This window comes from Pelophylax lessonae, assembly GCF_965119305.1.
Source record: "Pelophylax lessonae genome assembly, chromosome: 1".
Taxonomy (NCBI): Eukaryota; Metazoa; Chordata; class Amphibia; order Anura; family Ranidae; genus Pelophylax; species Pelophylax lessonae.
This window is the reverse complement of record NC_138768.1, coordinates 830,347,727-830,369,884: the sequence shown is the minus strand read 5'-3', so window position 1 is coordinate 830,369,884 and position 22,158 is coordinate 830,347,727. Positions and strand designations below refer to the sequence as shown.

At 42.5% G+C, this 22,158-nt stretch overlaps 1 pseudogene across 1 annotated transcript in view; it reads right to left on the bottom strand.

The window, feature by feature from the left end:
• Positions 1-22,158, bottom strand: part of LOC309557603 (catenin alpha-2-like) — a 745,623-nt pseudogene that overhangs the window by 449 nt on the left and 723,016 nt on the right. The gene's annotated exons all lie outside the window — the stretch shown is intronic.

Sequence of the window (22,158 nt, the reverse complement as noted above, 5' to 3'; positions counted from 1 at the left end):
ACGAAGTTGTCATCCTGTAACAGGAAGTGCCCAAACAAGTACCTTCATTGCAGGATCATCAGCTATTATTTTTTTCAATGAAAACTGCTGATATAAAAGTATTAAAAAGTACTTTTGAAATTACATTAAAATGTAGTGAAAGTTATGGTGCGTATAATGCGAACCTGCTGGTGTGCATTTTGCATGCATGCTGCAATTAAACTTTATGCACAACGGTGAGTTTGTGCTTTGTGCTGCAGAAAAAAATCAGCATTCCTACATTTTTTTTCCACTGCACTGGTTTGGTATGAACAAGACACAACAAAATTGTTTTTGCTGTGTCTTTGCATTGAGCCTGGGTTGATCAACTAAGATCAATGAAGCTCGATGTACCTGGTGTAACTAAGCCCTAAAATAGAACTAAAGTTTTATTTTTTTTTTAATTATTTTATTTTTTTATTTATATTTTTTTATTTATTATTGCAAATTGCAAAATTGAAATGTTTCATGCTTGCATACTTGTTAAACTATAAGTGTCCATTCACACCAGTCCGACTTGTCAGGCGACTTGGTCAGCCTGACAAGTCACGTACTGTCGCGGTCCATTGACTGGTACAGGAGCCGTTCTAATAGGAGCGACACAAGTCGCTCCGACTTAGAAAAAGGGTCCTGTACTACTTCGGGGTGACCTGGAGTGACTTGCATAGACATTCATTTTATGAAGTCCGTGCAAGTCGCGCCGAAGTCGCGCTGCACGCGACTTCACAGGTCGCCCCCTAAGTCGGAGCGACGTAGTGTGAACCGAGCCTAAAGGTCTGTGTATAAAAACTTTCACTGGGTGAATGTCTGAACATTCGCACAGCCCACACAATAATCTCCGTGATGTGTCTAATATGTTTATTGCCTATAAATATTATCTCCATCTAGTGGCCATAATGCAATATTTTCCTGATTGAGGTACAGTGGGTACGGAAAGTATTCAGACTCCCTTAAATTTTTCACTCTTTGTTATATTGCAGCCATTTGCTAAAATCATTTAAGTTCATTCTTCTTCCTCATGAATGTACACATAGCACCCCATACTGACAGAAAGACACAGAATTGTTGACATTGTTGCAGATTTATTAAAAAAGAAAAACTGAAATATCACATGGTCCTAAGTATTCAGACCCTTTGCTGTGACACTCATATTTAACTCAGGTGCTTTCCATTTCTTCTGATCATCCTTGAGATGGTTCTACACCTTCATTTGAGTCCAGCTGTGTTTAATTATACTGATTGGACTTGATTAGGAAAGCCACACACCTGTCTATATAAGACCTTCCAGATCACAATGCATGTCAGAGCAAATGAGAATCATGAGGTCAAAGGAACTGCCTGAAGAGCTCAGAGACAGAATTGTGGCAAGGCACAGATCTGGCCAAGGTTACAAAAAGATTTCTGCTGCACTTAAGGTTCCTAAGAGCACAGTGGCCTCCATAATCCTCAAATGGAAGACGTTTGGGACGACCAGAACCCTTCCTAGAGCTGGCCGTCCGGCCAAACTGAGCTATCGGGGGAGAAGAGCCTTGGTGAGAGAGGTAAAGAAGAACCCAAAGATCACTGTGGCTGAGCTCCAGAGATGCAGTCAGGAGATGGGAGAAAGTTGTAGAAAGTCAACCATCACTGCAGCCCTCCACCAGTCGGGGCTTTATGGCAGAGTGGCCCGACGGAAGCCTCTCCTCAGTGTAAGACACATGAAAGCCCGCATGGAGTTTGCTAAAAAACACCTGAAGGACTCCAAGATGGTGAGAAATAAGATTCTCTGGTCTGATGAGACCAAAATAGAACTTTTTGGCCTTAATTCTAAGCGGTATGTGTGGAGAAAACCAGGCACTGCTCATCACCTGTCCAATACAGTCCCAACAGTGAAGCATGGTGGTGGCAGCATCATGCTGTGGGGGTGTTTTTCAGCTGCAGGGACAGGACGACTGGTTGCAATCAAGGGAAAGATGAATGCGGCCAAGTACAGGGATATCCTGGACAAAAACCTTCTCCAGAGTGCTCTGGACCTCAGACTGGGCCGAAGGTTTACCTTCCAACAAGACAATGACCCTAAGCACACAGCTAAAATAACGAAGGAGTGGCTTCACAACAACTCCGTGACTGTTCTTGAATGGCCCAGCCAGAGCCCTGACTTAAACCCAATTGAGCATCTCTGGAGAGACCTAAAAATGGCTGTCCACCAACGTTTACCATCCAACCTGACAGAACTGGAGAGGATCTGCAAGGAGGAATGGCAGAGGATCCCCAAATCCAGGTGTGAAAGACTTGTTGTATCTTTCCCAAAAAGACTCCTGGCTGTATTAGATCAAAAGGGGGCTTCTACTAAATACTGAGCAAAGGGTCTGAATACTTAGGACCATGTGATATTTCAGTTTTTCTTTTTTAATAAATCTGCAACAATGTCAACAATTCTGTGTTTTTCTGTCAGTATGGGGTGCTATGTGTACATTCATGAGGAAGAAGAATGAACCTAAATTATTTTAGCAAATGGCTGCAATATAACAAAGAGTGAAAAATTTAAGGGGGTCTGAATACTTTCCGTACCCACTGTATTTCAGAAAAACCTTGCATTACGACCACTAGAAGGAGCTGACAATCGAAGGCAACACACATATTAGATAATAATGCTCAGACAATTGCACAGCATTTTTCTTTTTATAAATAGACACTTGTGGTATTCTCACTTTCTCAGTAGGATTTCCAGCTGCTTTGCAAGCATAGCAGCTGCACCTAGGATTCTCCTTGACCTCTTGGGTTGATGTCTGCAAGCTTCACAATGCAGTGTTCAGCTCGTTTAACGAAGGGCACGTTTTTGCTAAGAATTTATTACGCAAAAAGTTAAAATGGATTTACACTTTTTTAGCCTGAATTTTGCATAAAAAAAATATTATTTTTAAATGCATTGTTGAAGTTTAGGTATGGATATTTCTGCTACACGGTGATTCTCCACTTCCTTAGGGATCAACCAGTTACAGAATTGACATACATACATTGGTCCAGACTGAAACCAAAAACATGCCTAAAAATTCAGCTTTAAAATAGAACTAAACACAAAACTTTTTTTTTTTTTTTTTCATTTTGTATAGAGTAGGGGAGGATTATAACCCCTGTCATTTTCTTTTTTTTGCCATCTGTGTCCCATTGAGGAGTTTTCCTTTTTCTTCCTCTCACATAGTCAAAACAGGAAATAATTCCAAAGCCAGGGGGTTCCTGATTGTCACCAGGGTCACCAGAACTAGTATTCCTTCTATTCCTGTTCTGGATAGCAACCCAAAATTGTATTTTACTTTCAGTGATAATGGTCCCAAGATCAAATAGAGAAGGAGGATCTCCCTAATGGAGGTACAGACAGCAATAAAAACTGGCAGGTGTTTTAATTTCTCTCCACTCTATCCAAAATTAAAAAAAATAATAAATAAATTTCCCTTTAGTTATACTTTAAGGCCACCATACACAACTCAATTTTCTTTTGTTCAGTGCATGAGTCTTCTGGCAAATGAGGGAGAAAATATCGATCAAAGAGGGATAAGTCTGCTGCGTAACCATAATTAAACCATGGACATTTAAGGTAGCCATACATGGCTTAATTTTTTCTCATTTAGCCTTGTGACTGAATGTCCAAAAAAAAAACCAATATTTGGCTTTAGATATATTCTAAGGTAGCCTTTCCTCAACCAGGGTTTAATGGATCCTTGGGGTTCCTCGAGAGGTTGCTGAGGGTTTCTTGTGCACTGGGCAAATCCTGCCTCTCAGATAAGTAACCACTGACACCAATGATCATTTTAACTATCTGTAAGGGGTAGTTTTAGTGAATGACCACAAATGTAAGGAGCATTCTTCCCCATGACCACAAATGTAAGAAGCATTCTTCCCACTGACCACAAATGTAAGGAGTATTCTTCCACTGACCACAAATGTAAGAAGAATTCTTCCCGCTGACCACAAATGTAAGGCGTATTCTTCCCACTGACCATCAATGTAAGAATTATTCCCACTGGCCATCAATGTAAGGAGTAATGTTCCCACTGACCATCAATGTAAGAAGCATTCTTCCAAATTACTACAAATTTAAGGAATTTTTTTTCCCAATGACTACAAATGTAAGAGGTATTCTTCCCACTGGCTATCAACGTAAGGAGTATTCTTCCCACTGAACATCAATGTAAGAAGCATTATTCTCACTGGCCATCAATGTAAGAAGCATTCTTCCCAATGACTACAAATCTAAGATGCGTTCTTGCCGCTGACCACATATGTAAGAAACATTCTTCCCAATGATCACAAATGTAAGAAATATTCTTCCCACAGACCATCAACGTAAGGAGTATTCTTCCCAATGGCCACAAATGTAAGGAATATTTTTCCCAATGAATACAAATGTAAGGAACATTTTTTCCAATGACTACAAATGTAAGGAACATTTTTTCCCAATGACTACAAATGTAAGAGGTATTCTCCCCACTGGCTATCAATGTAAGGAGTATTCTTCCCACTGAACAGCAATGTAAGAAGCATTATTCTCACTGGCCATCAATGTAAGAAGCATTCTTCCCAATGACTGCAAATCTAAGATGCATTCTTGCCACTGACCACATATGTAAAAAACATTCTTCCCAATGATCACAAATGTAAGAAATATTCCTCCCACAGACCATCAACGTAACGAGTATTCTTCCCAATGGCCACAAATGTAAGGAACATTTTTCCCAATGACTACAAATGTAAGGAACATTTTTCCCAATGACTACAAATGTAAGGAACATTTTTCCCAATGACTACAAATGTAAGGAACATTTTTCCCAATGACTACAAAAGTAAGGAGCATTTTTCCCAAAGACCACAAATGAAAGGAGCATTCTTCCCACTGACCACACATGTAAGAAGTATTCTTCCCACTAACCATCAATGTAAGAAGTATTCTTCCTAGTTTCCATCACACTATTGTACTGTGCTTTCTAGATCAGCCTTTCTCAACCAGGTTGCCAAAGCACCGTGGGGTGCCTTCTGGGTTCCTTAAGGGGTGCTTTGGCAAAATGCCTAAAAATTGTCCAAACATTCTGCAAAAGTCGGCAGGTGGATCAAGCTTGCACTTTTTGTTACACAAAGCCACAAGTTTTCATAATGGATCATTACAACTTTGGGCCTAGTGTGAGCCAGCTTCCGGTGTCCTAACAACCAATGATGGCATCTGTTTATAAGGAGGACATCGAGTGTCTGCAAAGCATCCTTGTTTGCCCTTCTCTGCCTTCTCTGTTCAGTATTGGGGTCATATTAGCTGTGTGAAAAGAGAAAGGCTGAAATACTGATCAGTACCAGTGTGCAAAGGCATATTTGCATTACAGATAAATCACCTCTAATGTTGGGTGCCCCATGTGTGTGGATGCTGCTGCCGTATGTAAAGCTATTGGTCTCATTTATTTTACATTTTAATATGGGGTGCCTTGAGATTGTGCAGAATTTTAAAGGGTGCCTTGACTGAAAAAAGTTTGAGAAACATTGCTCTAGATACAATAATTATTAGCAGGGTTTCCCTGAGCCCAAAAGGTTATTTTAAGGGTTCTTCCATGTTAAAAATGTTGAGAATAAATGGTTTCAATCAACTTTCACCCAAGAGTCTAATGCCTCGTACACACGCAACGATTATCGGCCGACCGATCGTCCGACTTTTGTCCAGAGTGGTGTTTTGTTGGTTGGAATGTGCCTAGACTGCACACAAATTTTCTCGGCCAACAAAAATCTACTTCAGAAGTGATGTCATGTGCTGGTTTACTTTCCGTGTGTTTTTTCTTCTCTGAGCATGCCCAGTCTTGCTCATCAGATTTTTGTCTGCCGAAATCTGTACTGACTGACGGAAAATTGGCCGTTGTATTGACGACCAACAAAAATTTTATAGCCTGCACACCAGATTTTTTTCGGCCGAAAAGTCGGAGTCGGTTGTCGGAAGCCTCATACTAACAAGCCGACAATCGGCCGATCGGACGTTGGCCGAAAATTCACGGCCAATAATCGTTGCGTGTGTACGAGGCATAACCTTTTCTAATTGGATTCAAAGAGGAAAAAGTGTGAATCCCGGGTGAAAGTTTTGTGAATCTTGTGTGAACTTTTGTAGGATGATATTTGATTGAACTTACAGTGATCTTCACTATCACCCTTAAGTGATATTGTGGATGAATGAGAGCCATAGTCTTCCATCCACCCCCTCCCCCCCCCCCACCCCAACACACCAGGAGAATGAAATGGATTCGATTTTATAATTATCTGACTTTTATACCCTCGGTGTTCTCTTCTAACATCTTAAAATAATCAGTTCAAAGCCTCATCTACCAATTACTGAAAATGAAAGCAAATTGCCTGCGCATCAAAACTCTCTACAAATCCGTCTTATTTTTTACTGATTGAACGGGCAATATAAAATTGTCAGAAAAGGCTTGTTTTATGTTTGGCAAGAAATCACTTAACAGATGGTTTGCTGAATGAGGTTCTCCATTCTGAAAGAGAACGACAAGGTGACCCCTACGCCTGTTAACGTGTATCAATTACACTTTTAGTGACTTTTATGGTGCTTTTACAGTTCTCTTAACGCTGGAACAGCCTGTGTAATGCTACACAAAGCAGGATTTGACCTACATCAATCACCATTGTAGCATCAGTTCATGTTTCCATGTACATAATATGTTAAAAAACAATTTTTCCAAATAGGAATGACCTAAAAAGTGAACCTGTCAATGCTGCCTAAGACCTAAGAACTAACGAGATGCCTCCTCTTACCTTTATACTGAAAATCCATTCTCTGTGCACCCCTCTGAAACTAGTTTCACTTTGTTACTAACGGCTTGGCTTCCTTTATTTCACAGTTAACACTTTATTCAACTGTCTATCGAAAGAACCCTTACTGGTCACCAAAGCTTTCCCATTGGAAAGTAGAGTGACAATTGGTGGGACCCGAAATTTTACGGATGGCTCCACCCTTATGGGTTTGCATTATGATGTGCTTTCGGTTGCATGGCTAGGCAATGACAACTTTAAAAAATGCATGTAGAATGGAATTCATGGGTTCCTTGAGGCACATTGATGATCTAAAAAATGTAAAAGAACGTGTTTCTACAGTGTGCCTCGAGGTAACGCATACATGTGAACTGCAACATCTCACAAATGGCTGTAAAAGCAATTTAAAGTCTTGTTTGAACACCATTTTAAAGTGCATGTTAATTAGGGATCGACCGATTATCGGCAACACCGATATATTGGGCGCCGATATGCACTTTTCCCGATATATTGGAATCGATCGGCCCCTGAGGTTACCGATATTGCTGATATTTTGGGAAAGTGCTGTACTGGAGTGATGCCTGCAGCTAGAGGCATCACCCCGGTACCGGCATCCATAGCCGACGGGTGGCTGTCTTATAATGACAACCAATGCGACTGAGAAGCTGCTCGACTGTCATTACAAGGAGCGGGAGGGGACGTTTCCCCCTCCCGCCACCTTCCGCGGCTGGCCTGGTTCTCCCACCCCACCGGGAGACCCAGCCAACCTACCTGCACGCCTGCCGAAGACCCGATCAAAGCCGCATTGGGCTCTGATCGGGTCTCCATGTAAAAACCCGGAAGTGATGTCATGACATCACTTCCAGGTACTCGGCGCAAAATTAAAAAAAAAATACAGCCTGCAAAACAGCCAAACTTGAATGCTTTTAAGTGCAGAGGAGGGGTTTGGGGTCTTTTAGACTCTTAGATCCGTCCACAACAGTACCTGTAAAAAAAATAAATAAAAGAATACATTTTCTTTTAAATGTCCGAATATATCGGCCAATATCGGCCGATACCGATATGCGATGACCAAAATATCGGTATCGATATCGGCATTAAAAAAACGATATCGGTTGATCACTAATGTTTTTTAATGTTAACCCATCATTAAAATCTTGAGTGAACTCTAAAATGTAAATGTTATTTTAAAAGTTATTTTTAATCATTCTAAATCTACAAATTGTGAAAGAGTGGTTCAGGGAGAATGAGACATCATTTTCACACATGGATTGGCCACCACAGAGTCCAGAACTTCACCCCATTGAGAATCTTTGGGATTGACTGGAGAAGGCTTTGTGCAGTGGTCAGACACTCCCATCATCAATACAAGATCATGGTAAAAAATGAATGCAACACTGGACGGAAATAAATCTTGTGACATCACAGAAGCTTATTGAAACAATGCCACATTGAATGCGTGCCGCAATCAAAGCTAATGGCGCTCCAATGCATGTGACCTTTTTTTTTTTTGGTGGTGACTTTTTTTTTGGCCAGGCAGTGTATATATATATATATATATATATATATATATGTACTGTATAGCAGTGGTCCTCAACTCCGATCCTCAGGGCCCACTAACAGGCCAGATTTTAAGTATTACCCTGGGGAGATGCAAACTAGAGTACTGCAATCACTGAGCAGCAAATTATATCACCTGGGATGTATTTCAGTTATCTTACAAATCTGGCCTGTTAGTGGGCCCTGTAGGCCAGGGTTGAGGACCACTGCTGTATAGCACTTCAAGTGCATTTTTGCAGGTGAGGGGTTCCAGGATGCATTCTGTATATTATTGGGAGAAAGCTGGCTTATCAGGTTTTTCCTGGGATTGGCAAGCCCTGGGTAGGGCCCAGAGGCTTTGTAGAGTATTGGGTGGAAGAAAGCCTCCACTCCTAGGTCCACAGTTTGTGAGCAACCAGCACCCATTGACTGTGCATCTGTGAACAATCCCTCTTAAGGCCCATACACACGTGCAGATTATCTGCAGACTTTTGTCTGCAGACTTACCAAAACCATATAATATGAGGTCAAACCTAAACACTTTCAATTTGTATGCAATCCGGCAGGCCCTTGCACTACATAGAAAAGGTAAGTCTGCAGACAAAAGTCTGCAGATAATCTGCACGTGTGTACGGAGCATTAGTTTGAGAAGGACTGTGAGCAAAGCCGTCAAACTCCCTAGGCATCCGTGTGGCTGCAAAGGAGCAGTCAGAGATGCATGTGTGCACATGAACATTTTAGTGTGGTCTGGAGGAACAGACAAGAACCTAAGCCTATCCTGTTGGCCAGGGCAACGCCATTGCAAGAGCAAGTCACAAGGCTGAGTTTGTGTTTTGATGAATGCTGCAAACCTCTGCGTGGGAAACCCATATGTTTCTTAAAATTTTCTTTCTGCCCACACTATATATATATATATTCTACAAATCCATTTTGTCGCCAAGAAAACAATGACAGGGAAGCCATCAGACACATGAAGGGTTACAGATAAAAGTGAATCAGAAACAGGAATGGGAGGTGAATATAGAGCGACTGTCACCAAAGAACAATAGGACACGTGAAAGTGCTTGGTGGCTTTGTGACCTCTTGTCAGATATCATTGAACCTGGGACCCTTTTCATCACCCCGCTCCTTCAGTATCCTGCAAAGCCCAGTGGCTCAGATATCATTTTAACACAGATAAATAGAAAAAGTTTAATGCTATATAGAAAACTCCTGCGCTGTCTCTGGGCTGCGGTCCAGCTACATCTAACCATTAAAGTACAAGTTCACCTTTCTTCTTCCCCATTTTCCGACAGTGACATTCACTCTACTTTCTTCTCTTGCTCACTGGCATTATAATATCCTTTCCTTTCTTTTTTTTATTTCTTCTTCCATTTGCTGTGTCCCTCTTGTCACATTTTTACGCCATGATTGGCACACATATGCAGGTTCTAGATGCTGGAATCCCCCTAATCTGCTTATAATTTCTGAGTTGCAGAGATGTTTGAAGACCATGTTTTATGTTAAAACCAATTACGGCCAAAACTGGGTCCTTATTGCTTGTTCAAAGGACACCTTGAGGGTCAGTTGTCAAGTTGTCAATGGGCTAGAAAGTAAGAAATCTCCCCAGTGGGGACACAAGCAACCCCCCTAAAAAATAAGATTCTAATGCTTCATCAACCTATCCAAAACTAGAAAAACATTTCGACTGGAGTTGGACTTTAAGTTCCAATATATTGAACACAGAGAACATAATAGATACAGGATACAGAATAAAAACGATCTAGTTAGAACTAGCTCCTCTGGACGTTTATTCTACATTTTCATAGCTCTTAGTGAAAGGAAGCCTTTCCTAATCCTCTTCTGCTGGCAGGAGCCAGCCCTTTAAAGAGGAAGTAAACCCTCCTCTGCAAGTTGTACCTATAGGTAAGCCTATGATAAGAACTATCAGATGGCCGGATGCTGCGATCCCGGAAGATGGGCGACTGAACATGTCGCCCGTCATACAGGTAAGCGGGCGCTCGTTCTAAGGTAAGTATTTCATTATGTGTTTCTCTTTCAGGGTGAAAAAAAAAAAAATTGGGTTTACAACCTCTTTAAGGTGGTATTAATGCCAAAGGCATTTCCTGGGCTTACAGCTCATCTAACCACTGTGATTGGCTGTCACAGTGATTATATTTTTTGTAGCTTGTCTTACTGGTTCCTAATTGTAAACAGTGACTGATAGCTGTCGGTGACAACGCTGTTGCTGTGCAATGCTGGCTGTACGCATACGTGTCAGTGCGGGGCTAAAGCTCCCCACCACATATACACTCACCGGCCACTTTATTAGGTACACCTTGCTAGTACCGGGTTGGACCCCTTTTGCCTTCAGAGCTGCCTACATTCTTCATGGCATAGATTCAGCAAGATGTTGGAAACATTCCTCAGAGATTTTGGTCCGTAGTGACATGATAGCATCACGCAGTTGCCGTATATTTGTTGGCTGCACACCCATGAAGCAAATCTCTCGTTCCACCACATCCCAAAGGTTCTCTATTGGATGAGATCTGGTGAGTGTAGAGGCCATTGGAATACATTGACCTCATTGTCATGTTGAAGAAACCAGTGGTGAGATGATTGGAGCTTTGTGACATGGTGCATTATCCTGCTAGAAGGAGCCATCAGAAGATGGGTACACTGTAGTCATAAAGGGGAGGACATGGTCAGCAATAATACTCAGGTAGGCCATGGTGTTTAAACAATGTTCAGTTGGTACTAAGGGGCCCAAATTGTGCCAAGAAATAATCCCCCACACCATTACACCACCACCACCAGCCTGAACCATTGATACAAGGCATGATGGATCCATGCTTTCATGTTGTTTACACCAAATTCTGACCCTACCATCTGAATGTCGCAACTGAAATCAAGAATTATCAGACCAGGCAACGTTTTTCCAATCTTCTATTGTACAGTTTTGGTGAGTCTCTGTGAATGGTAGCCTCAGTTTCCTGTTCTTAGCTGACAGGTGTGGCACCCAATGGGGTCTTCTGCTGCTGTAGCCCCTCTGCTTCAAGGTTTGATGTGTTGTGCATTCAGAGATGGTATTCTTCATACCGTGGTTGTAATGAGTGGTTATTTGAGTTACTGTTGCCTTTCTATCGTCTCAAACCAGTCTGCCCATTCTCTTCTGACAACAACAAGGCATTTTCGTCCACACAACTGCCGCTCACTGAAAATCTCAGTAGATCAGCAGTTTTTTAACTACTCAGACCAGCCCGTCTGGCATTAACAACCAGGCCACATTGAAAGTCACTTAAATCCTCTTTCTTCCCCAGTCTGATGCTCGCTTTGAACTTCACCACGTCTAGATGCCTAAATGCATTGAGTTGCTGCCATGTTAATGGCTGATTAGCAATTTGTTTTACCAAGCAATTGAACAGGTGTACCTAATAAAGTGACCAGTGAGTGTACGTGTACCATTGGCGGGAAGGGATGAAGCTGCAAAGTGTGACCCATTGTCATTTGCAATTAAAGATCAAAATAGCCGCTGCAGGTGAGTTGAAGAGAAACACCTTGTGAGAGTGGTTCAAGGGTGCCAGCCCAGCCCGTTTGTAGATGCACATCAAAGAAAAGCTCTACAATTGCCGTACTCCTTGAAATCCTTTAATGTAGCAGAAAAACATCACAGACACCATTGGGGATATCACAGATGGAATATGTTTCAAGCTACCGTAGTAGCAGAGTTTCCGAAACCTCAGATTCAGAAACTTTTCTTTCATGGTCATTTGCAATTACTTTTAACCTGAACTCCAGGTGGGCATAAACAACACAAATAAATGCAGCTCTGTAATCATTATGCAGCCACCCAGCCCTTAGCAGGAGCGTCTTTATATTTAGTTCTGCATGGCTGCAGTCAGTCAATGCCAATTATAGCCTGTGTCTTGTCCAGCTTCCCCTAAGTCCAGCCAGGTTGTCACTTCTCTCTTCTATCAGTAGGTGGCACTGTGACCTCTGATATTATTGTGAGATCACACAGTAAGCTTGGTTATGAATATGCATATATTGTCCCAGCCCACTGTGCCAATGGTGCATTATGGGAAAGGGTATACAGTACATTTTCGGGGGTTGGCTGATGCAAGCTCTCTTTCCCCCAGGTTCTGGCCTGGGCAGGGTGTATGTGACGGAGTTGCTTCTTAAGCCCGGCTTGCCTGAAGGGGCCTGGAGGTGTTTAGGCCTGGAGATTAGGCTTGGTGCTGCTGACCCTATCTGGAGGCAGGATGGAGTCCCATTGAGGCTGGTTGACTCTCCTGCAGAAGATTTGGAACAGGATGGAGACCCAGAGGAGGACCCTACTGGAGGTGTCTGCAGGGATTTTACGCTGGAACCTCATGTGTGGGAGCTGAGTAACCCTCCTGGAGAAAAGGGATGTTGTAGCTAGTGATGTTTACTAAAATGTTGAATGTTGGTCCCCACTTAAAGGTCCTTTTCCTGTGCTGTGACAAGTGAAGTACCAGAGTTCTGCCTCAATCTGAGCATCTACATCTCTAACCTTCTCTCCCACGAACTGAGTGACAAAATCAGGGCCATCTTACCGAATGGGCACGCTGGGCAATTGCCCAGGGGCCCCACTTGAATGGGGGGCCCCACCTGCTCAGCGACCCAGCCCCAGCAAGCATTAATCCCGATTCCCGTGTGCATCCCGCCGCCGAATTTAGCAGGTGACAAGCGCCTGTTGGCCCTGCGCTGCTGTCAGGCCACTTGGGCCTTGGAGGGGGAGCCCACAACTGCAGGAATGCCTGTCCACCTCCACAGGAACAGACACACACAGGACAGTCGAGTCTGACTCCCGTCGGTGTGTGTGTGTGTTCACTGGACCCAGCCACCGAACTTGGAAGCCTGGCACTGCTGTACCAATAAATATTGCCTTATCGATAATGTGCATTGCCCGGGGCCATTTAATGCTCTTAAGATGGCACTGGACAAAATCCCTTTGTGTGTCACCTAAAACTGACTGGTGCCCATCTGTCTACCAAGCTTCCAGGCGTCAGGGGGTGCTACAATAATTTATTATTTAATGTATTTTAACTGGGTTTAGCCTCTTGCAGCACCTGTACAGCAGAGTTCAGAATAGCAGAGGGAGAAGTAGCACATATTGCCAATCAGTTTGTTTGCTGAAAACAAGCATGCTTTTTTTTTTTTTTTCTTTCATTTGCACACATCTCAGGAGGGATTTTGGTCCACTCTTCTTTACAGATCTTCTCTAAAGCCCTAAGGTTTCTTGGCTTTCGCTTGGCAACTTAAAGTTTCAGCTCCCTCCATCATTTTTTCCATAGGATTAGGGTCTGGAGGCTAAGCCACTCCATGACCTTAATGTGCTTTTTCTTGAGCCACTCCTTTGTTACCTTGGTGGTATGTATGTTTTGTGTCATTGTCATGCTGAAATAACTATCAACGACCCATCTTCAGTGTTCTGGCTGAGGGAAGAAGGTTCTCATCCAAGATTTTACAATACATGTCCCCTTTCATTGGCCCCTCTAAGTGGCAAAGTTGGTCTGTACCTTTAGCAGAGAAACAGCCCCAAAGCATCCTGTTTCCACCTCCGTGCTTTAATGTAGGGATGGTGTTCTTAGGGTGATAGTCAGCAGTTTTTTTCCTCCAAACACGACGAGTCCCCCTCTTGAAGAAGGCACATGTACAGTCATGCCAATGAACATCTAAATGATCCAGAGAAGGTTTGGGAAGAAGTGCTGTAGTCAAATGAGACCAAAATTTAGCTCTTTAGCATTTACTCAACTCGCCCTGTTTGTAGGAAGAAAAATGCTGACTATGACCCTAGGAACACCATCCTTACAGTCAAGCAAGGAGGTGGAAACATTATGCTTTGGGGCTATTTCTCTGCTAAAGGTACAGGCAGCATTAAGGGGCCAATGGACTGGACTATATATTGAAAATCTTGGATAAGAACCTTTTTCCCTCAGCCAGAACATGGATGGGTCTTCCAGAATGACAATGACCCAAAACATACTGCCAAGGCAACAAAGGTGTGACTCAAAAAAAGCACATTAGGGCCATGGAATGACCTAGTCAATCTCCAGACCTTAATCCTATAGAAAAAGGTAGTTGAAACTTTGAGTTGCCAAGCAACAGCCAAGTAACTTTAGGATTTAGAGGAGATCTGTAAAGAAGAGTCGACCAAAATCCCTCCAGTCCTGAAATGTGTGCAAACTGGTAACTAACTACAAGAATTGTCTTACCTCTGTGTTTGCCAAAAAAGGGTTTCCACACCAAGTACTAAGTCATGTTTTGCTTGGGGATCAAATACTTATTTTACTCACCGAATTGCAACTTAATTTATAGCATTTGTTTTATGTGTTTTTTCTGGATTTTTGGTCGATTTTTGTCTCTATCATTTAAAATACACCTATGATAAAAATTATAGACCCTTCATTCCTTTGTAAGTGGGCAAACTTACAAAATCTGCAGGGGATCAAATACATTTTTATCCCACTGTACATAACATAGCAAATTGCACAAATATTGCCAGAGCAACCTATTATTCACACCTTTGTTAAGCATGTAGCTTGTAGAATGTCTTTTGCTTTAACTATCAGCAAATTCCCTGCATGCGGATAACCTGCATTGTCTTCTACTTAACCACTTGCCGACTGCCGTCAGTATATTTACTGCGGCAGTCAGCCGCTCCTGGGCAAACCGACGTAGTACTATGTCGCTCGCCCAGGAGCCTGTAGGGGGGCGAGCGCACACCGCCGGAGACTCGCTTCCGCCCCCGCTCGTTCACGGGCACCCCCGCGCGTGTGACTGGTGGCTCCGATGTCCGCCGGCCACTCGCGATCCCGCTCAGGAGAAAGGCAGACGGCTGATGTAAACAAAGCCACCTGTCATTCTCTCTGATGTAAAGGCAGAGACTATACGATCATGCTATGTAGGATCGTATGTCTCTGTGGTTACATCACTAGCCACACCCCCCCACAGTTAGAAACATGCATCTAGGGATACATTTAACCCCTTGATCACCAATAAAGTTAACCCCTTCCCTGCCAGTGTCATTTTGACAGTAACAGTGCATATGTATAGCACTGATTACTGTAGTAATGTCACTGGTACCCCCAAAAGTGTATAAAATGTCAGTCAAGGGTCCGATCTGTCCGCCGCAATGTCGCAGTCCCGCAAAAAAAATTGCAGATCGCCACCAAAAGAACAATAAAAATGACATAAATCTTTCGCGTAGTTAGTAAACGCAATAACTTTTGTGCAAACCAATCAAAATACCAAAAATATGTAGCAGAAAACAAATTGTCCTAAAATGTTAAAAAATTTAGATTTTTACATTTTTTTGGGGGTGGATTTCATATAAAAAAATGTGAACAATATTGTTTTTTTTTCAAAATTGTCGCTCTTTTTTTGTTTATAGCGCAAAAAATAAAAATCACACAGGTGATTAAATACCACCAAAAGAAAGCTCTGTTTGTGGGAAAAAAAGGACATCAATTTAGTTTAGGTAAAGCATCGCACAGCCGCGCAATTGTCCGTTAAAGTCACGCAGTGCCGAATCACAAAATAGGCCCTGGTCTTTGAGCAGCCATATCCTCAGGGGCTTAAGTGGTTAAGAAGCAAATATTTTCCTCCTTCCCTCTCTCCATTGTAAATGCTAATAGGGGGGAGAAAGCAGTATGACAAAGAGATTAGCTCATTACTGTACTGCTCCTTCTTTTACTGTCCAGTCACTGGATAGACCTGGCTCAGCAAAAGGGGGTTGAATAATGCTGGCTGTTATTCAAACTGGAAGAATGAGGATATCTTGTGGTGGAAAAGAAGTACTACGGGGTGGATCAAGACTGAAGGTGAGTGTTGCAAAAAAAAGCTATTTCTTGTCCTTTTATGCTTTATTAGGTAATTTATTCATTTTTAATTTTTAAATAGAGTTCTGCTTTTCAGTTAACACCAAATAAACATCAAAGAAAAGCCCCCCCTTACCACAGTGGTGAGTGATTGTATCTGACTGTAGAACCTTCTTTAGATTGTCCAAAAACATGTAATGCGAGGGCTTACCCAATGAATACCTAAATGGATTTTGTTAAAGTGTGTACTCAGTACATGACCGTCGGAAAATGTAAGGAATGATCGTAGAGAGATTGCAGAATCATATTATAATGTGTGTGGCCAGTTTAAGACAAACTTCATTCCCAACCACAAAGGCCTGAAATCAGGGCTTTTGTCTCAGAGAATAGGTGCCGGAACTCTCCCTTTTAAAGTCACCCCTTGTCTCCGCCCCTACCCACCTCCGAGCACCGTTTCTTGGTTCCACCCATTACCCACATCCGAAGACCACCCTTTTTAGATAATACAGTAACATTTGTGGTACTAACTAATTTGTATTGAGCTTGTTAATGATAACAAGACAAGCAGTAGAATAGATCCCCTGCAGCCAGCAACAATGGACCACTCACAACAAAATACCCCCCTCCCTAGCAGCAACAACAGATCTCCTCGCAGCCAGCATCAGCAGACCCTCTGAAAAAAATAGATCCCCCCCCCCAGCAACAATGGACCACCTACAAGAAAATACCACCCCTTCCTCAGCAACAATAGACCCCTGGAAGCAACAATAGACCTCTTCCTCAACAGTAGATCCCACCCAGAAATGACCCCAGCAACATAAGACCCACCCTTAGCAACAATAGATCCCCTGCCAGCAACAACAGATCTCCTCAGCAACAGACCCCCCTGCAATAATAGATTCCCTCCAGTGACAATAGAACCCCAGCAACCAGCATCAGCAGACCCTGCAGCACACCTCCAGCACCCCTTGCCATTACATACATTCAGTCCTGGAGGTGCGGGAACTGCGTTCCCCCGCGTTCCCGCTGAAAAAAAGCCCTGCCTGAAAAACATGGAGCAATATTTTTATTTTATCCATCGAAAAACAGGACAGCAGCCAGTCTCATTGCATATTTATGATTTCATTTTCTCTTTTTGCCCGCAATGCTTCTATAATGTCATGTGAAGGTAGACAACCCCTTTAAGATATAAGAAAATGATTAACAATGCCACCATTCCAGGTTCATCCTTACTAATGATCTAGCCTTGCTTGATGCACATAGCCCATATACATTAAATAATAAATCACCTTCAGAGAAGTAGATGAGGTCTGGAGAGGTTTTATCACACTGCTAAATAAACTCAGGCCTATAAAGCCTGGCTCCATACAATGACATGGGGCTCAAGAAGATAAATCTCTAGAAGGTGCAAATTATTCTTTTACTACCCCCTCTGGAGATCTGCAGAACATTGCCCTACCTATTATAGATACAATGTGAATGTCGCTGAACATCACAATTAAAGGAAATCCATAGTCCCTATAAAGTTTATATTATATATGCATGTGAAACAATCCATAGTCTTTGAAAAGCTTATAATAGATACATGTAATTTATTTCAGTCTTTTTAAAGTTTTTATTAAAGTTGCAAGAGAATTAATCCATAGTCGTTATAACGTTTATTTTAATTATACATGTGAATTAATCCATAGTATTTATAAAGTTTATATAAGATATACATATAAATGAATTCATCGTGTTTATAAAGTTTGAATTAGATATCCACGTGAATTAATCTGAGGTCTTTATAATGTTTATATAAGATAAACATGCAAATGAATCAGTAGTCTTTATAAAGTTTATATTAGATATCCATGTGAATTATCTGTTGGGCACTCCTGGAGGTAAGGGGATATTCTGATTGGCACTCCTGGATGTAAGGGGATATTCTGATTGGCACTCATGGATGTAAGGAGGGACTTAGTGATTTACATTATGCAAATATTTGTAAAATATATGATTTAGCCCTCACACTGAAAAGTTTGGACACCTCATTTAGCGCACAACCGCTTATTTCAATAACTCCCCATTCAGTTCTGTAGAAAGACTGTCCACTGTTTTTTGGCAAGCTTTAGACAACTTTTCCATAGCAGATATTGGAGAGTGTTCTATAAATGAAGAAGCAGAGACTGTCCAGGAGACTTTCAATGAAGAGGCTGTGCATTTACCTGCAGACAGCACAGATACATTTTTTTGAGATTAGACAGGGAAGTATAAGGCCCCAATCACAGGGGTACCTCTGTGCCGTCAAAGCAGGGGATCTGCTGAGTCAGATCTAAACCGACACCTGTGTTTGTTCTGTTTTTTTTTTTATTCCATCTTATGATAGAGGAAAAACAGACCTATGCAATCTCCATCAGGTCTGCAAATGTGGACCTGGATGCAAACTTATTGCATTTAGTCCAACAAACCTGAAAGGACCTGCATATAAATGGATGCACAGTAGTAAAGCAAATCTCCTGCGCTCGAGTAGAATATAACGGAGGAAAAAGGGGATACTTCAGATTTAAATGGGAAGAAGCCTGTGGTCTTGCTGCCCCCTCAGGATCAAGGGTGTCCAGAACAAACTGGGAAAAGAAGACAAAAGAAAAGGGGCGCACCGACCTAGTGCATCACCACTAAAACCATTTATTAAAATATTAAAAAGTATACAGTATACTCACAAGGCAGGTGTGATAGTACACACATCAATATTGCACATAAAATCTCCAAGGTAGCCAAAGTCCCACACAAAGCTGAATGGCATGCAGTGTGCCGCATGGGGCTGCTATGGCTGGGCTGACGCGTTTCAGGGGCGAGCCCCCTTCCTCAGAGCCAGAAAAGTTGCTGCTGGTTGCAGCCCCATGCGGCACACTGCATGCTATTCAGCTTTGTGTGGGACTTTGGCTACCTTGGAGATTTTATGTGCAATATTGATGTGTGTACTATCACACCTGCCTTGTGAGTATACTGTATACTTTTTAATATTTTAATAAATGGTTTTAGTGGTGATGCACTAGGTCGGTGCGCCCCTTTTCTTTTGTCTTCTATAAATGGATGCACACCTGCTTACCTCTTGCCATCCATAAGGATTCATTGCAGTCTAGCTTTGACCCCTCTAATCACGAGTCAAAAACTGACTGAAGGAGTGCTTGTGTTAAAGGAGTCTAAAACTTGACTGTGGGGGAGGTGAGCAAATTAAAGTCCAAGGGTTAGAAATGTTGACATTGTCTTCATTGTTGTCTGTGCATTGGAGCTCCCCCCATTTCCTGTATGGCATCACAAGGACAGGAAGTGGGGGACAATCTCCCCTTCCTTTTTCCTTTTTTTTTTTTAATTTAATTTAATTCTCAGTTTTGATGGTGTGCTTAAAGCGGTTGTAAACCCTATAAAAAAAAAAATAAAAAAAAAAAACCTGCAAGACAAAGGCATAATGAGCTAGTATGCATCGCATACTAGCCCATTATGTTTAACTTACCTTAAAACGAAGCCCCGACACGGACCCCCGGACATCGATGCGGGCGCTGCCATGATCCCTCGTCGTCTCTTCCGGGTTCGGCGGCTCCGGCGCGCTGATTGGCCGGAAGAGACGGCTCCAGCGCGCTGATTGGCCGGAGCCGCGATGACGTCACTCCCGCGCATGCGCGTGGGAGTGATTTTTCCGGCAAGCTCCCGGCAAGTTAATTGAAGGTCCCCCCGGACCTTCAGAGCGCATGCGCCACTCGCGCGAGCGGCTGCATGCACTGTAAATATCTCCTAAACTGTGCCGGTTTAGGAGATATAATTTGTGCCTACAGGTAAGCCTTATTATAGGCTTACCTGTAGGTAAAAGTGTCAAAAAGCGGGATACAACCGCTTTAAGAAATTCATACTCTTGCAAGATCCCAGCTGTGACTGGTTCTCTTTACTACATTTATACACACATCATTGAATTTTGAAAATCTCTGTTAAAAATGTCAGCAACAAATGCAGATAAAGTCAGCGTTCTCCAGCCCGCGAGCCTACAGTGGCAATTAGCCAATATGTGCTTGTTTCAGAGAGTTTTCAAGATGGAAATGTCACTAATCTGATTACAAGACATCAGTTTCAATATAAGCCTGGCTTATTCCGAGACTTGAAAAAATGCCCACTTGTATTTCCTGAGGTTGGAGAGAGGCAATTTTCCTATGTAGTCATGCCGGTTTAATTTACAATTTATGATAATTCAAGCAAATATTGGAGTTCACAAATTAGAGGCGCTGTCAGCCTGTTTAAGGGATGATTTATGGGTTTTGGAAAGTTAAAACTGAATTAGATGGTCATGCTTCAATAATTCAGGAGGATTAAGTCACCTTTTTTTTTCCTCTTTAGATTCTTGGGGAGGCTTGCTCAATTATATGCTAATGGCAGCCTATTACCTAGTTAATGTTACAATGTAGCTGGGTTTCCACTTCAGAGATTTGTCTTTGGTTTTTAAAAAGGTGAATAATACGCCCATTCCCAAAGCAGGATATAAAGATAAAGCCCCCTGAGATATGCTGATTTCCATACCGGAGAACGTTTGCAAATCAGTGGACCTTGGGATGACAAAGGGACAAAGGGCAGGGTCAGTAGTGACTCATACTAAAGCCTTGCCAAACCAAAATGTAAAGCACTGAAATTGTGCAAAGGGTTGTGTTTATTAGGAGTATATATACTGTCTACTAGTAAAATATGGGGCTAACAGAAGAAATGGAAAATGCCCCTGTGTCAATGGTCTCACTGGAAGGAAAAAATGCCCCTTCGTCATGGGTATCACTGAAAGGGATGAATGCTGTTGCATTAGTGGTGTCAATAGAAGGAAAAGTAGCCACTGCATTCGTGTTGGTAAGGAAAAAAAAATTATTCTGCATCGTTGTCAGTGGAAGGAAATGCCTCTGCATCAGAGAAGGTGTGGAGGGGACCTGGTAGGTTAAGTGGCTCTGAGGAGTGCACTGAAATAAGAGGGCCTGGGTGGCTCTAGAAGAGGGAGGGCTGTGAGGGAAAAGGGGTGGCTATGAGGCTTGTTGGGGCCTTGATGGAGAAAGTGGAGCTCTTGGTTTTATTTGTTCCTCCCACCCTTTGTGTACTCTGAGGTCAGATCTCCTTCTTAGTCCCCTTTCACTGCTTATGCAGACACAGACCCAAGCCACTGTCCTCTATGGGTGGTCGAATGCAAACAGACCGCCTGTTTGTTTACACCCAACGCCCATCTGGTCCACCAGACAGATGGGGAATGGATCGCCCATCCGTCTGTTTTTGGGTCGGATGTCGCTGGGTGTCAATAGACACATGTCCATTGACACCTGCTGCTTCAAAGAGGGCAATGGATGGTCTGATCAGGTCTGCCTGAAGAACTGAAAGACGGACTCCATAGGTTCACCCATGTGAAAGAGGCCTTAGTATGTGTCCCCCAGAAAAAAAAAAATTGGCTTCTCCTTCTTATTGTCATCAACTGTATTGCCAATGCCAGCTCTGATATTTTGATGGGACCTAGCCCATCTTTATCAGAGCAGCATATATATATATACTGAATATTAGTTGGACCTGTTAATTCTAGAAAAAAAATGTTCATAACATTTTGTGGTGATGCCACTACAGTGCTACTCACACAACACTGTACCTGAGGACCTGCAATGCAAGGATCTCCCTGCTTCCGTTTCATCCAGTTTGTGGATCTGAGCTTCCTTCATCACTTCTACTTCAGTACTGCTGCCAATCAGGTTACTGGTCATCAAGGAGACAGCTCTTGCATAAAAAAGCAAAAACCTGCCTCTACCAAAATGGCCACTTCTTCAAAGAGACAGTGTAGAACAAGGCCAAGTACATCATTAATGGGGAAAAGGTCAGCAGACCACAGGCAATACTGGTGTCAGGATCCAGGTCTAATGTGCTCCCTCTGCTGTGTCTGGTGATGTCACTTTTTGCCGACCCACCTGAGATGTTGGACAGCACCCTGTCTGATCCATCGGACAATCCTGCCTTGTGCCTT